The sequence below is a fragment of the Ornithorhynchus anatinus genome, chromosome 8 (genome assembly GCF_004115215.2).
Source record: "Ornithorhynchus anatinus isolate Pmale09 chromosome 8, mOrnAna1.pri.v4, whole genome shotgun sequence".
Classification (NCBI taxonomy): domain Eukaryota; kingdom Metazoa; phylum Chordata; class Mammalia; order Monotremata; family Ornithorhynchidae; genus Ornithorhynchus; species Ornithorhynchus anatinus.
This window is the reverse complement of record NC_041735.1, coordinates 13778513-13796430: the sequence shown is the minus strand read 5'-3', so window position 1 is coordinate 13796430 and position 17918 is coordinate 13778513.

Sequence of the window (17918 nt, the reverse complement as noted above, 5' to 3'; positions counted from 1 at the left end):
GTATTTATTGAGCGCTTACTATGTGCAGAGCACAGTACTAAGCGCTTGGAATGGACAATTCGGCAACAGAAGGAGACAATCCCTGCCCATTGATGGGCTTACAGTCTAATCGGGGGTCATTCATTCAATAGTAATAATAATAATTATGGTACTTGTTAAGCGCTTACTAGGTGCAGAGCACTGTTCTAAGCGCTGGGGTAGATACAGGGTCATCAGGTGGTCCCACGTGAGGCTCACAGTTAATCCCCATTTTACAGATGAGGTAACTGAGGCCCAGAGAAGTGAAATGACTTGCCCACAGTCACCCAGCTGACAAGTGGCAGAGCCGGGATTGCGACCCATGACCTCTGATTCCCAAGCCCGGGCTCTTTCCACTGAGCCACGCTGCTAATGGTGGTATTTGTTAAGTGCTTACTATGTGCAAAGCAGTGTTCTAAGCGCTGGGGGTTACAAGTTGATCAGGTTGTCCCACGTGGGGCTCACAGTCAATAGAATCAAGAGATATACACCTCATTAACCAAATAAATAATAAATAATGTATACAAATAATTCCCCCGATTAGACTGTAACCCCATCAAAGGGCAGGGACTGTCTCTATCTGTTACCGATCTGTACATTCCAAGCGCTTAGTACAGTGCTCTGCACATAGTAAGCGCTCAGTAAATACTATTGAATGAATGAATGAGCACAGTGCAGAGGGGAAGGGGAGGGAGAGCGAAGGGAAAAGGGCTCAGTCTGGGAAGGCCTTCTGGAGGAGATGAGCTCTCGGTAGGGACCTGTGCCTGGGAAGCAGGCGTGGCCCAGTGCATAGGGCAAAGGCCTGCCAGTCCGAGGATATGTGCTCTCATCCCCACTGTGTGACCATGGGCAAGTTGCTTAGCCTCTCTGTGCCTCAGTGATAATAATGATGGTATGTGTTAAATGCTTACTATGTGCCAGGCACTGTCCTGAGCACTGGGGTAGATACGAGTTAATCAGGTGGTCCCATGTGGGGCTCACGGTCTTCATCCCCACTTTAATAATAATAATGGAATTTGTTAAGCGCTTACTATGTGCCAAGCACTGTTCTAAGCGCTAGGGAGCCGGGGAGGCGATACAAGGTGATCCAGATGAGGGAACTGAAGCACAGCGAAGTGAAGTGATTTGCCCAAAGGCACACAGCTGATGTGGCGGAGCCACAGATCTATCTATCTATCTGTAAAATTGGGGGTGAAGTCTGTCAGCCCTGTGTGAGACAGGGATTGTGCCCAACCTACTACAGTGTTTGGCACGTAGTAAGCCCTTAGCCCTTTATCAGAACTAATTGTGATCTAGTTCTGTAACCTGAGTTCTGATCATTGAGCAATTTTGTTTCCCAATCTGGGTTATGTCAAGTTACAAGGGGGTAGATGTTGCCAGTCTACCAATTCTATTGAATTATACTCTCCCAAGTGCTTAAAATGATTCTCTGCACACAATCACTCAATAAATATAATTGATACATTAATTGATTAAGATGGCAAGGAGCAGCAGCAGGAGTTTCAAATTAACAACAAAAGGCAAGAGGTGTTAACTTGCAAAAAAGCTCATTTGTAACGTGGTAGTTTTAAAATGCTAACCATTCATTCATTCATTCATTCAACTGTATTTATTGAGTGCTTACTGTGTGCAGAGCACTGTACTAAGCACCTGGGAGAGTACAAGGAGTACAATACAATAGTAAACAGACACATTCCCCACCCACAATGTGCTTACAGTCCAGAGAGGGGGAGACAGATATGAATACAAATAAGTAAAATCACAGACATGCACATAAGTGCTGTGGGGCAGAGGGAGCAAAGGGAACAAGTCAGGGCGATATAGAAGGGATTGGGAAGTGAGGTAAAGTGGGGCTAAGTCTTGGGGAAGATGTGCCTCCAGTGAGCTTTAAAGAGGGGGAAAATAATTGTCTGTTGGATTTGAGAAAGGAGGGTGTTCCAGGCCAGAGGTAGGACGTGGGCTAGGGATAAGCGGCGAGATAAGAGAGTTGGAGGCAAAATGGGAAGGTTAGCTAGAGAAGCGGAGTGTGTGGGCTGGGTTGTACAGTGAGAGAAGCTAGGTGAGATAGGAGGGGGCAAGGTGGTGGAGTGTCAAGGACTGGGGTGGTTACAAGATCATTAGATCAAACACAGCCCCTGTATTATATGGGCTCACAGTCAAGAGGGAGGACAATAGGCATTTACAAATGAGGAAACTGAGGAATAGAATTCAATTGTATTTCATTCAGTCATATTTATTGAGCGCTTACTGTGTGCAGAGCACTGTACTAAGTGCTTGGGGTAGCACAATATAGTAATAAACAGACACATTTCCTGCTCACAACGAGTTTACAGTCTAGAAATCAAGTTATACAGCAGGCAAGTGGCAGTCAGGATTAGAACCAAGATCTACTGACTGCCAGTCCTGTTCCTTTTCCACTAGACTCTACCTCCCTTGCAGTTGAGTTTAAAGCACGTCTATAAACAATCAGTAGCATTTACTTTTGCATCTACTGTACTAAAGACCAAATCCCAACTTTCAAGGGATCCCTAATTTAATGGTAAATTACTGAAAGGAATAAAAAGAGAATGGAAAGATGGAGAGGTGAATAAATACGTGCAGAATCAGTAAAGCATGTAAATTGATATGTACAGAATTGGTATAGATGGCTGTGAAGGCAAAAGAACCAAGGTGGTGGATGGAAGAATATGACCTGCAGAGAAGAAAATCAATGCAGGAAAACTTTCTGGAAGAGATGGGCCTTCAGAAGGACATTGAAAAGGGGGGGGAACCATGATCTGGTTGATTTGCTGCGAGTTTCATTAAGAACAAAGGGTGTGACCTACTACAGCTCAGCCAGCACACTTCACTCCTCTAATGCTAACCTTCTCCCAGTACCTCAATCTCACCTATCTTGTCACTGACCTCTAGCCAATGTCCTGCCTCTGGCCTGGAATGCCCTCCCTCTTCATATCCAACAGACAATTACTCTCCCCAACTTCAAAACCTTATTGAAGGCACATCTCCTCCAAGAGGTCTTCCCTGACTAACCCCTCCTTTCCTCTTCTCCCACTCCCTTCTGCATCGTCCAGCCTCATTCCCCCGCCCAGCCTCCCAACACTTACATACATATCTGTAACTTTATTTATTTATATTAATGTCTGTCTCCCCGTCTAGACTGTAAGCTCATTGTGGGCAGGGAAGGTGTCTATTCTATTGTACATACTGTACTCTTCCAAGCACATAGTACAGTGCTTTGCACACAGTAAGCACTCAGTAAATATGATTGACTGACCGACCAAGGGATCGGCTGTGGAGGTTGAGGCATAATAAGAAAATGCACCTGAGCAAAACGAAGACTTTTAGCGGGATATAGTGGGAGAAGAGAGCTGTTGAGCAGGAGAGAAAGAGTGCCTTAAAGGCAATAATCCTACTTTGTTCAATGAAATTATTATTCATTCAATTATTTATGAATATATGTCCATATACATTTGATCCTCTCAAGTGCTTAATACAGTGCTCTGCACATAGTAAGTGCCTAGTAACTACCATTGGTTGATTGATATGTATATATGTGTATATATATATAAGCATATAGATCAGTTGATCATGACCTGCCTTTTTCCCAGAATTCAAGTTTACAATTTTCTTGGGATGTTCCAAAAACAAATAGTCACATCTTAGTTTAGGGGCAAATTTGACATCCTCAGATTACCTAGGCCAAGACTACTCCTTAGCGATTCATCTGATTACTTAGTTGGCCTGATTTAAAACCGGTTTGTTTCTAACATCCATTTTAATGCCATCAGGATTCTTCTTCTTCCAGCATGTCATTTTTAAAGTCCTGACACCGAGTCAATAGGCTGACACTTATGTAGCGCCCCCCATCTCTTCGGTTCGACCCTGATACTTATTGGACCCTTCCAATGTAAGGACCAGATCCACGAAGCCAGGAAATCCCCCCACTTCTCACCCTCCAGGATCTCTTTCTCCCTGGAGGGCAAAGAGCCACAGGCTTTCTGTAGGTGGCGCTACAAGGTTATGGGACGAGATTGGACTCACTCTGACTTTCCCCTTTCCCTCCTTTTTCCTTGTTCTTCATAATGAAGCCCTCATTCTCTCCTCCGACTATAATATTTAGCATTTCAATTTTTCAAATCCACTCAAGAAGTAATAGCTACCTATATTTTTTCTCTTATGAATTTAAATAAAGGTATTTCTTTGTTATTAGTACACATAAGGACGGGAGGTTAGGGCCTATGGGCTGCTCTCGAGGTGCAGGTGGGGGGTCAGGTTTTAGGGTTCCTTCTGAAACAAGGCTGACTGAATATAATTTCTTTTTACTTGATCTCAGCAAACCAGAATAGGGGCAACAAATCCTTATAAAAGAATTTGGAGTTGAGTATGAAAATTAGACTGTAAGGCGGTCACTGGGCAGGGATTGTCTCTATCTGTTACCGAATTGCATATTCCAAGCGTTTAGTACAGTGCTCTGCACATAGTAAGCGCTCAATAAATACTATTGAATGCATGAATGCTCCAGAAGAGATGAATATTTGTATATCCGATGGTTATTCTCTAATGTCAAAAGGCCTATAATGACGTGAGAAATCAGAGACCAGATAATAACAAGATGTCCTTTGAGCTCTGAATGTTCCTGTCTCTATTGGGTGTACACTAATAACAGAGAGCAGGTGGTTTTCTGAGATTTTCTGAAGTGAGAAGTGTAATGCAGATAGATATCAATGAAAATGCCAGTGCTGGATCCTTTAGGATGTGGACATGGCAAAAGCACAAAAGTCCTCCCACTGTTGATGGAATGCCATTACTGGAGGCACCTGGGACTCGAACCTTTTCTCCTACTTTAAAAAAGCACTTTCAAATTTTTGCCCTATTAAATAGGATGAAGTGTAGTCTAATGCTTTGTACAGTGCTCTGCACACAGTTGGGTTCAATAAATGTTATCGATTGAGTGTTGATTCATCACCAGTGAGTGATCTCATTGGCTTGCAGTGAACTCCCAGGGGTTGACTGCCTGAATGGGCTAGACCTGGGGTGGGGGATCAAGAAGAACACTTTAGGGCAGAGGGAGAGAGAGAGTGAGAGTGTATGTGTGTGTTTTGGGGGCGGGGGGAACTACAGGAAGAACACAATAAGACAAAGTGAGTTTGGGGTGAGGGGGAAGGGAGAACAGGTCCTGTTGTCCCAAGTTAACTCTCCTCCTTCTTGCTGCCCTGCCTCCTTAGGCAACAGGATTAGCAGAAGTCCCTGTTGAAGGCAACACCACTTCCTGCCTTCTTAGTGGCTGCTCAGATTTTCCATCACCATTCTGCCTCTCTCCTCTGCATTTTAGTACTGCCTCCACCACACTCCGCTGATTCCCCTGACTTCTTTCCATTCTGCCCACTCTAAGATCTTGGATCACCCTAGTATCTCAATCCCACCAGTCTTGGTTAAGGCGGTCACTGACAACCATCAACTACCCCCATTCACATCCGGTTTTTATTTAAATTAATAACTACGGAAACTATCCCAAATGAAAAGACTGTTCTCCTCGCTTCTAAACTGTGAGCCCATTGTTGGATAGGGATTATCTCTATTTGTTGCCAAATTGTACTTTCCAAGTGCTTAGTACAGTGCTCTGCACACAGTAAGTGCTCAATAAATACGATTGAATGAATGAATTCAGCCATTGGGCAAGACTAGTGTTTGTACTTCTGTCCATTCCTGGTGACAGTTGTACATTTTGTTTTGAATTGATAACAGCATGGTCAAGTTCAAAGTGCCAGCAATAGCTACACGAACTAGAACCTAAGTGACGTGGATGTTGGAAGAAATGGGTTGTTTTCAGCTCTCTGTGTACTTAAACTTCCTGTCTGTGGCTGGAACCCTTTTAGCACTTGAAGGAGTACTGTGTGACCCCAACAAAACCCAAGATTGGACATTTACGAGATCAAAAACTGTCCTTCACTGTATGATCCCCTTAAACAGTGATAAAAGTTCTGCGGCCAGTTTGAAGTCAACTCTTACCCACAAACCACTGGCTGCTTTGTTTCAGCCAACTCACAGCTTTGCTGATGAGATGCCTCTTTGAAGATTTCCCTTTTCACAAGATAATCTTTTCTTAGGACTTGCAGTGATTTCCATTTTTCAAATCCAAGCACCCCACTCAAGGCCTGTAGCTGGGAGTACCCAAAATGAGCAGGAGGGGTCATGGAAGAGCAGTTTTCCGGATTGGGGTGACCAAATATAAACTGCTCAGAAAGCATAAATCCACTCTGCTCTTTCCACTAGGCCCCGACGTTTCCATCAGGGACTGCATCTAGGCCTTCCAGGTGGGTGGATTGATAATGGGCTTTCTTTGCAGCTGGGAATCCACCAGCAGTCACTCCTGCCAAAAGAGCCTGATCTCTTGTTGCTGGATGGGATTTAAGAAAACGAAAAAATGAGCCCTATGATATTTCCAAGGCAGGTGAGTCCCCTTGCCTCTCTCAGCTTTTGGTGTTACAATCTCTCAGTATTCCAGGCACATGGTTGGTATTACAGTCTACTCTCCCTGCCAGCTGCTCAATTACACTTACTTGTATTTGATGTGTTTCAAAGTGGCTTGGTCATGAAGGCACGGATGGAAACTTTCTGTATCTGCAAGAAATTTGAATTCAATGAGATCTACTCCCACTAGGCAAGACCCCACCATTGGATTAGGTTTTGCAGGAAAATTGAAACTCTTAAAGATAAATTTTCTCTACACTATAGCTATCTGGCTAACACTTTCTAAAGCAGAATTTTCAATTTATGAACTGGGTTCCTTATGCAACTGACTTGATTTCCTCACTGTTGTTTTTTTGGAAACATTTACTTCTGTTTCCAAAGGTAGTTTGAAGTGGGAATACAAGAGTTTGGGGCTAAATTGCAAGACAGCATAACTAGGCATTGAAGGAGAATGAGCCACCACTAATAATAATGATCATGGTACTTGTTAAGTGCTTACTATATGCCAAGCACTGTTCTAAGCCCTGGAATAGGTACAAATTAATCAGGTTGGATACAGTCCCTATCCCAAATGGGGTTCACAGTTTAAGTGGATGGAGTAAAAATGTTTGTGAAACTCTAGCTATTGGGGGGTGGAGGAATGGGGGTGAAAAGGACAGAGGAAAAGAATCCTCCAGCTTGAAATACCTTTATATTTTAATTAAACCTGATAAGATTGAACATAATTAACTTTACTATAAGTCCCAAAGGGGCCAATGTTTATATTTGACCTTGTCTTCATCTTTGTTCTTCAAGATCACCAAGATAATTTACTGCTAGGATTATTATTATTATTACTAATATTAGCAGTATGTGTTGAATACTATGTGTTCAGCAGCAGGGTAAAATAATAATAATGGTATTTGTTAAGCACTTACTATATGACAAACACTGTTCTAAGTGCTGGGATAGATACAAACAAGGTCATCAGGTTGTCCCTCATGGGGCTCACAGTCTTAGTTCCCATTTTACAGATAAAGTAACTGAGGCATAGAGAAGTTAAGTGACTTGCCCAATGTCACACAGCAGATGAGTGGCAGAGCTGGGATTAGAACCCATGTCCTCTGACTTCCAAGCCCAAGCTCTTTCCACTAAGCCATGCTGCTTCAGATCAGGTAGATACAATATCAAATACAGTCCCTTTCCCACATGGGGTCCAGAGTTTCAGACTGAGGAATAACAGGTATTTAATCTCCATTTTACAGATGAGGAAACTGAGGCAAGAGTAGTTAAGTGATTTGCCCAAGATTATACAGCAGGCAAGTGGCAGACCTGGAATTAAAACCCACAACTCATGACTCCCACTCCTGTGCTTTTTCCAGTAGGCTACCCTGCTTTTCCATTGAACCTAAACCTAAATTTTATTTGAAATATTTTGGGGTTCCCTTAGTTAGCAAAAGGGGAAAAAGAAAGTAATGGTCCAAGTGAATTTTTAATAAGGTGATTCTTGAAAGGTCTTTCTGTGATCTCACTTAGTTTAAACCATACACTGTTCTGCCTTCAGTTTGCTTTTCACAGTATATTGAGGGTAAGAGGGAATCATATTCTGGGCACCTGTAGACAGAGTGAACACAGACTGCTTGTTCACAAAAATCTCACAGTACTAGCAGTAGGGGAGACCCACTGAAGCTTGAAGGTGATGGACCCTAGTCAGACAAAAGGAAAAGCTTTTCCACAGCAAGAGATAACCACAGGGCAATCATTACCACAGGAAGTTGTGCAAGCTGAAAATATCAATAGGGTCAAAGAAGGAATCAGATCATTCTGGAACAGGAGGATCATAATGGGTTATTAGAAGGAAAAGTTACATTCTGGACCACATGGTTGGAGGGCAAGAAAGCATGTTCCCCCAAGTGTCTTTCAGTGTTGTTACAAGAGATAGAATACCAGGCTGAATGGACTTTGATCTAGTCCAAAACAGTATTACTAATATTCTTAATCAGTCATTCTCAACATTTTATAAAAATTAGATGCATATTGTTCTACAAGCAGATTAAATTTTAAATGATTCATTAGGCAAAGGGGAGAAGTAGAAGGAAGAATTAATTTGAATTAAAAACATGCAGATACACAAACCAAATTTTGGGGAGACACTCAGCTGTAAGCATTTAGAGACATTCATTTACTTAGGCACACAAAAAGACAGAGACACACATGCAACACATAGGCACACTCATTTGCAAAATCACACACAAACACCCACATGCCCATGTATTTATGAATAGAAACACACACACTACCTTGCAGTGGATTCTGGCAGGAAAGGGAGGCCAGGGAAAGTGATGTCTCGGTGGAGAGGGGTTTCAAGGGAAAGACAGAATTTGAAAGGAAAGAAGTTCTAGGGAAGGGTATGTATTTATGTATTTGTTTATATTTAAATATATTTAAAATAAATATTTATTTGTATTAATGTCTGTCCTCCCCTCCCTAGACTGTAAGTTCAATGTGAGCAGGGCATGTATCTGCCAACTCTGCTGACCTTTACTCTTCCAAGAGCTATGTAAGTAAGCCTGTGGTAAGTGCTCAATAAATATCATTGATTGATTGATTGATAAGCATTTTAGAGCTAGAAAAGGTCTGAGAAGAAGAATAGGTCTGGGAAAACAGTGATTTCAAAAGGATAGAAGTTTGGAAGGTAGGTTAGTAAGTGCAATGAAGGGCTTTCCCAAGCGCTTAGTACAAAGCACTCAATAAATACCATTGAGTGAATGAATGAATGGATGAATGAATGAAAGGGTACTAGGGGAGAAGAGTTTTGCAGGAAATGGAGGTCCAGGGTACAGGAGTTTTGGGGTACAAGAGATTCTAGGGTAAAAGATATGGTGTCCAGGAGGTAGCAGAATTTCTCATCCCTCAGTCCAAAATCTTTTCTGCTCGAAATAGGGCCTGGGGTGGGAACATCTGTGGTAGGTAGTGCTAGGCTCCAGTTTCGCTCAGTGGGACTGTATTTCACTGCTTTCCCCTGCCCAGGCATGGCAATTGAGATGAGAATAGCCTAGGGGTGGAGGAATACATGGAGGTCAGAGGTCAAGGCAGCCTGGGAACTGAGAAGAGAGGTGGAAGTGGGAAACTGTATCAGTTGAGCGGTCTGAAAAATTTGTAGGGACTGCCGGGGTAAGTCAGTAGTATTTACTGAGCAATTTGCAGAGTACTGTACTAGACACTTTGGAGAATACTATAGAATTTGTATAACCCTTGGCCACAGGGGGCTTACAATCAAGAGGGAAAGTCATATGGTTAAATAAATCCCAGAAAGGAAAAATATATAAGCTATGTACATAAGCACTATAGGGGTTGTGAGTACTTAAGTGCTTAGCAGGTACAGTAAAGGCTGAGGTGTTAGTTGTGGGGATCTTATATTGTGAGCCTCCCAAGGAACAGGGAACATATCTAATTCCCACTTGTGTATTCTCTGTGTATTCTCTTCCAGCACCTAGTATAGAGCTCTGCACACACCAAACACTTAATAAGTACTATAACTGCTTCTGTACAGTGGGGAAATTAGTAATTGGAAGAAATGTGATTTCCACAGGGATTTGAGGATGCGGATAGCTGTGGTCTGGTGGATTTGAAGTGGGAGGGAGGTCCAGTTAGGAGAGAGAGAGTGAGCAAGAGATTGAAGGCAGGAGAGATGAGAATGAGGCACAGTGAGTAGGTTATGTGAGCTAAATGAAGTGTGCAAGCTGAGGTATAGTGGAGGGCGGATGGGAAGAGAATGGATAAGGAGCAGGGAGAGAGCTAATTGAGTGCTTTGAAGCCAATGGTCACTAGATACAGGATTGTCTGAATCTATTACAGAGCGGAGGGTAGATGCCACAGCCCTGATCAAATGTCACCCCAATCCCTTCCATTTCCTTACTCCATTGGGGAAAGATCTCCTTTCCTTCTACACTCCCCCTGCCCCACACGGCTTCTTCCCCTACACCCCTTTCCCCTGGACCTCCTCTGCCCCAATTGTTTCAGGAGGCTACCTTTTTAGCAGACTTAAAATCATCCCAGTATTTTTACAGTTGCTGCAGATAAACCATCCCATTTCCTTATTCCTCCAATTGAAACAATACACAAACCACACCACTTCCTTTAAACTCTGCCAATAAGCTGAAGAATGGAAGCTCTTGGGGCATGACCTGGGGAGTGAAATAGTAGGTGCTGTGAAATAAGCCCATGATGCTAAAAAGTGGTCTGATGTTCTAGTCCTAGCTGAGGTGTGTGATGTTTTCCCCAATAGCTGCTATTTTAAGCTGCGATAGCACATTTTTGGCTTTATGCCTGGGGGTATTTGGGCAAATGAGAAAGTTATGCTAGCCACATGAAGCAGATAGAACAAGACGTTTTGTGGTTCATGAACTTTACTATCTCCAACTGGCACATCTCTACTCCTCGCTGAAAGACTGACTGATTCCAAACTGACAATGTAAATCAGGTCACTGTTGTGTTGAACTGTCTATGTTAAGCATATTGTTTTCTTCGGAAGTCAGCTCAGTTCCAAACCGAGTTAAATGCTTCCTCTGGTTGTATTAGATGTGGCGTAACTATACTACCCCAGTGAGATCTGCAGTGTGTTTCTTGTCTTCTTGATTGAAGCAATGGTTGATTGGATCAGATTTGTGTCCAATCATATTTCTAGAGATAATGTGATGTTAGGTCTGTTTAAAATTTGTTCTGTACTCCTCGGTATACTTTTTCTAAGGAGTGCAACGGTAGCAGTACAGCGGCTAAAAACACACATGTTTTCTGTTACTTTCCAAGTCAAGATGCTTTTCAATCCAATGAACTCTTCATTGTTCTGAAATATGAGGATGATAGCTGCTGGAATAGATCTGCTGTCTAAGTGTCTCTGAAGAGCTTCACAAATCTAAGAGATAGGACTTCAGGGTTGAGGGGGTTATCCATGGCAGTTAATTTGGCTTCTCTCATTTCTGTGTGCCTAGAAGCAGCATGGTTTAGTGGATAGAGCATGGGCCTGGGAATCAGAAGGTCATGGGTTCTAATCCTGACTCCACCACTTGTCTGCTGTGTGACCTGGGGCAAGTCACTTCACTTCTCTGTGCCTCGGTTACCTCATCTGTGTAAAATGGGGATTAAGAGTGTGAGCCCCATGTGGGACAGGGACTGTGTCTAACCTGGTTAACGTGTATTTATCCCAGCACTTTGAACAGTCCTGGGCACATACTGAGCACTTAACAAGTACCATTATTATTAGTAGTAGTAGTAACAGAATGGTTTCAGATGATTGACATTGGGATCAACCCAGTGGTGGAGTTCCAATAGGGGAGAATGAGAAATCTTTTGCCCAACCTGCTCTGTTGCTATTTCATTCTGGTTCTAGGCAACAAGGTGAAGTTGATGTTTCTAGCAGTCAATGGTATTTATTAAGCAACTACTGAGCACAGAGTACTGTACTAAGAGCTTGAGAGAGTACCAAACAACAGAATTGGTAGACATGTTCCATGCCCATAACAAGCTTACAGTCTAGAGGAGGGGCTTACACAGCCTAGAGGATTATACACAGAGGCAGTGTGACATAACAGAAAGCACATAGGCCAAGGAGTATGGAGACCCGGGTTCTAGTTCTGGCTCTGCCACTTGCTTTCTGTGTGACCTAGGGAAAGTCAGTTAACCCTTCTGTGCCTCAGTGTTCCTCATTTATAAAATAAGGCTATTCCTGCTCTCTCTCCCTTTTAGACTGTGGGCCCTGGGTAGGATAGGGGCTGTGTCCAATCTGACTGTTTCCTATCAACTCCAGCACTTAGTACAGTGCTTGGTATGTAGCAAGTACTTAATATCACTATTATTAGTGATATTGTGCCTGGCTTTGGTGCAGTGGAAACCCCTATCTCCTAGTAAGGTCTTGGAAACTTTTACTACTGGTCTGTCATTCTATTTGTAGTATCTAACCTCATAGTATTGATTTGAGACAGATTTATCAGCCAACTAGTGTGTCAGTTTAGCCTAAATGAAGAAATATGAATCAGTGGGAGACTGATGATCATTTCCAGGTCTTGTGCCTCTCATTGGATTTGAAGTGTATTCTAAAGGATCAGTACTGTAGTAGTGCCCAAGTTTCTTTATGGTTATGAAATCCAGAATCACTAGAGAAGCAACCTTTGGCTCTTTTAGGAGTTCTGGCATCAGAACTCACAGGCCATTCTAAGTAGCAAAACAAGCGTCACCAACAAGGTCCTGGAACTCAGTAAGTCCATTCCCATAAATTCCAGGCTCACCTAAACACAGCTTCTCTGAGTTTGGCATGTGAGGAGAATCCAGTGCCGAATGACTGAAGGCCGAGAGAAAACCAGCACAGGAGTGGGAGTCAGGAGATATGGGTTCTGATCCCAGCTCTGCCTCTTGCCTGCTGTGTAACCTTGGGCAAGACACTTAACTTCTCCATGCCTCAGTTAACCTTATCTGTAAAACAGGGATTAAGACTGTGAGCCCACCAGTTTCTGTGGTACATGAAAAGTGTCCAACTCAATTATCTTGTATCTACCCTAGCATTTAGTAGAGAATCTGGCACATAGTAAGTGCTTAACAAATACCATTTAAAAATAGGCAGCAAAACTGAATGCGGAACAGTTGATGCTCTGAAATCAAGAACAGAATAGCTGGAAATAGCAGCCCAACGCTAATACGGGGACAGTCTTGTATATGTGCGGTCTTTTCAGTCCTATACATGCCTGTGTTCAAATTTCCCTGATTAGAGGGATCGTCTTTAAAACTGAAGGACTACTAAAACATTATTGAATAGCTCACAAAATAAATGCATAACAGTATTACTGGAGAAGGTGACTGAAGTTTTCTTATGCTTGTGTGAGAAATATATTTATTTTGATTTTTCACTTAGTTCACCTTCAGCCTCTTTCAAATTCCAGCTTGAACCTCTGGGCTGGCCCATCCGCTCCCCACTGCCACCACTGCCATGACCACCAGACTTCATTCGCACCATGAAAATCGGACTTCCTCTGCCAAGGCGCTCCTTTCAGGGCCCCTGATAAAACCATTATGTGTAGCTGAATAACTTGTGTGGTTTTACGCTTCATTTCCCTTAAACGCCATTAGCCACATCAAGCACTCCTGTGTTTATTTGAAGGAATTTCCTAGTAGGTTCTCCCTGAAACCGACACGGAAAAGCAAAGGGGAAAGAATGGGCCATCCCTGAACCTGAGATGTTAACTTATGAGGGGTGAATGAAAGCTGTAGAGTCAAACGTTCTTCTTTCCTTTCAAAGTCATTCAAAGCCATTTCAGGTTGGGGCTTTCAGAGTTGAGGGCTGGAAGACCACATCAAAGTACTGACTACTGATCAAAGGAAATGGGATGGGCATTCCCCTACTCGGTCATCTGTCAGCCTAATGCTCCCCAGCTCCACTGTCCCATTTTGAATTTGTTATTTTGTTTGCCTCCAGTCTTTCAACCTTCCGCTCTCTACCATTTGGAATGTGTATCACCTTGCAGAAGTTGGGCTCTCCAAAGTTCAGTTCTCTGGGTCATCTGATTTTAGAGCTTTCCTTCTTTTTTGCCCTCCATCGATGCTCAATCACTGGAGACTTCAACCATGTAAAGCTGGGAGATGTGGGAAAGCTGGGATGGATATGAGCTATCTTCCCTAAGAGAGAAGCAAAGGGTGATGGTGATGAAACTTTTTTGGGAGGATTCCTGCTTGAGCACATGGGATCTCTAGAAAATGTTGAACTAGCTCTTGGATACTCAGTCCTGAGCTGTAGTCTCACAGAAGTAAGACATTTTTAGTATTTGGACTTTAGAGACTCAGCTGAGAAGAGGAGAAAAAGGCTGGCATGATTTTGCTGTGGATGCTATCACTTTTCCAGCCACCCAAGAATATATCAACTCTTTCCTTTATCACATGCCTTCTACTCTGTGCATTGCGTCCAAGATGGAATTATTTTGGCAGAAAATTCTCAAAGAAGAATTGGAAATCACTAAACTAAGTCCAAAGGAACCTTGAAAGAGTGTCCCATTCAGCCTGATGCCCAGATGAGGTCACAGTACATAACAACCACTGGCTTCAGGAAACATCCTGGAAAACCAATTAAGCCATGGAAACTTGGGTGTTCTACTGAGTGAGGAGTTTGGTCCTACTGGACAAAATAGTGCATCCAAATTTAGGGAGGGAGGTTACAAGATACAAGAAGTGAAAGAGCCTGGAATGTGCTGATGCTACAGGTCTATATCAAATTTATTTCAGGTTTCCTTGAGTTTGTCAGCATTGGCTAGAAGCCCACTGAGCTGAAGCAACCATTAGAGCCAATAATTTGAAAAGGAGTGATAGAAAAAGGAAAAAAAACACAGCTATTTCCATTCTCTCCTGGGAAAATAAAGAGTAGAAAGTCAGAGCTTCTTTTTTATGGGAAATCCTCCATTCTACTTTGCAGGTTATGCAATTCTTGCAATGTTTTCAGTTGAAATTAGGGGAACAAAAGGCAAATTGAGGATTTAGGAGAATTTGTTCCAATATGTGGAGTGGGTTTAGGCAGCCTGTGCAGGTGGCATGAGGATCCAATCAGGATGTTTCCTGTGCTTGTGAAAAGCCAGGCTGACTGGGAGCAGTTCAATCGCTCCTCCAGCACTAGCACTCGCTCTTTCATGATTACCAGTAGAAAACCATGCTTTCTGTACTGCTTTTCTTTCACCAAAACCTGTAATTACTTAATTTGCAGTTCAGGAAACAAAAACATGCAATTTTTAAAATATTTTTTAAAAAGAACCAATAAATGCTTGCAGGCTGAACAAGCATTTTTATGGTTTTGATGTAAATCCTGTGATTAAGCACACCATGTGCAGAAAATGGCTTTTCACAACTCCCTTTCCCTGTGAAATTGGAAGCACATGTAGCCCGGTGTTACACTGGGACTCCTAAAGGACTCGCATAAAATCTGAAGCATCTCACCGAAGTTCACAGCTGCATTGCCCTCTAAAGCTCAGCCTCGTCCTGAATCACGCTCTCCTTATTAGAAAATGAGCTTGATAATCATTTTGGAATGAACTGGAATATTTGCATTTGGCCAGTCCTGGATCTCGTTTTTCTTCTTTCTGGTAGATAGCAGTCTGGTCTAAAACTACTATCGTTGGTCTTAAGGTGTGATTAGATTTGCAAGACTGGGGATAACTTGCTGTGTATAGAGTTACTTCAGACAGCCCCAGCTTTGGTAATGGAGTGGTTTTCAGGACTGGCCTTTCACCTCCGAATCAGATCACAAAGTACAACCAGTTGGGTGGTCTCACATTCACCCACTATTGTTCAACTCACACTGCAGTCCACTACTAAGAATTTCCATAAAATCCTCTTCAAAAGTTCCATAAACTCCTCCCCTGTAATACAGCCACGTATATGAGCCTGTCTATAGTCCACTCACTGCCTAGGAAACTTTCTCTGTTAAGAAGGCTTTTAGCAGCTGATACCTTGAAAGGTTTTAAGAGGATTTTACCATATTTTCTTTGGCCAAGATAATTGCTACCTCTTTCCTACTTGACTTTCTCTTTATGGTATTGTTAAGTGCTTATTATGTGCCAGGCACTGTATTAAGCACTGGGGTAGGTACAAGCTAATCAGACTGGACAGTCCTCCCACATGGGGCTCATAGCCCTAGGTCACACAGCAAACAAGTGACAGAGCTGGGATTAGAATCAAGATCTTTCTGACACCCAGGTCCAGGCTCTAACCATCAGGCTGTGCTGTTTCTCATGAGCCTTTTCACTGTTTGTACCTTGGTTGCTCATCTGGAATAGGAGTCATAATACCAGACGTCAGGGATGTTGTGAGAAGTGGGGAAGAACTGACAGAAGGTTAAGAACCAGAAATTTATAATGAAGATGTTCATGCCACTGATAAATAATAATGAGCTTGATCCAGTATTCCTACCAAATGACCTAACTACCACAAAAGATTTACTGCAACTTCCAAAGGACCTTCCCTGACACTCAGGAAATAAACATTGGGAGAATCTGACTCAAGGATGAAACATTACTGTGATATTGCCCTCACCCTAAAGGGCTTCTAATTAACCTGGAACAAGCTGTTGCTTACTCATCAACAGTGTCATAATCAGCAGTGACAGGAAAGGAAATACAGCATGTGTTCAGGGCCAGTAAAATGGAGTTTAAAGCTTTCCGGTGTGCCCTGGTGGTTCTTTTAAACTTCATATCACATTAGAAGAATTAGCCCCTTTAAAAAATGTGGTGTTAACTCTGCTATTACTCTTAGCAGTACCTAGAAGCCACTGAAATTTGCTCAAGCAGCATAAAATCCCAGAGAGGGGGGATGTAGCACTGGGGCCCAGTGGGACAAAAAGAAAGACATCTCAGATATCGGTAGAATACTAGTTCCCTTTTAAGTCCTCAGCCCTAGAAAAATGGAAGCACACAGCAGTTATTCTGTTACTGCTCACAAACACTGCAGGGTGGAAAGTTTCACAATATATTAACAGAAAACACTGGTTAATATTGGATCTTGTAAATCATGTATGCTGCACATATATATATTTTTGTTCTCTGAACCTAAATTTTGGTCCCCAATTTCCTGGCAGTCTCCCTTTAAGAAAGTGGGCCTCATTTTCATCTAATGCTACCTTCAGAAGCCTGTGTCCAAAAGCTGCCATGAATTACATTTTTCATCACTGAGTGGTCAGATACGGTTAGTGGTTTGGCACACATAATTAGCCCTCCCTGAGTGATAGTGTTTCAGGAGTTGTGTAGCTGACTTTGCAGAGCAGGCGCTCTATCACCGTCCTCTCCCGATATGTGTCAGAGTGTTACGGAGCTGGTCCGTGGTTGCAGTATGGCCAGTGGAAAGAGCACGGGGCTGAGAGTCAGAGGAATTGGCTTCTAAACCCAGATCTGCCGCTTGCCACCTCAGGCGAGTCACTGAACTTCTCTGTGCTTCAGTTTCTTCTGCAATAAAATGGGGATAAAATACTGGTTCTCCCCTCTTCCCTTAGACTGTGAGCACCATGTAGGAAAAGACTGTCTCCAACCTGATTAAATTGTTTCTGGTACAGTGCTTGGCTCCTAGTGAGCATCTTTATACCACAATTATTATTAGTATGTGGCGGTAAGTACCAGGAGATGATGGGAATGGAGAGCACTAAGGAAGACTACTAATGTCTTCACAACACAAAAATCAAATAATCAAAATTTGAAGGTGGCTTCTGAACCTCTTTGAAGATTATTAGAGGACCTTCTAGACCTAATTCTACACTTTTTCCATGGCCTTTTCAATGATTCTCAGGAGATCAGCTACAGGAAAGCCAGCTATAGCTCACAAAAACCATCCACAGATCCATTAAAATATCTTAAAGGATTTACCTGGATCCATACTGTAGATACAGAGTTGCTAGTAATCCTGGGATTACTGAAACACTCAAGGGCGTCTAA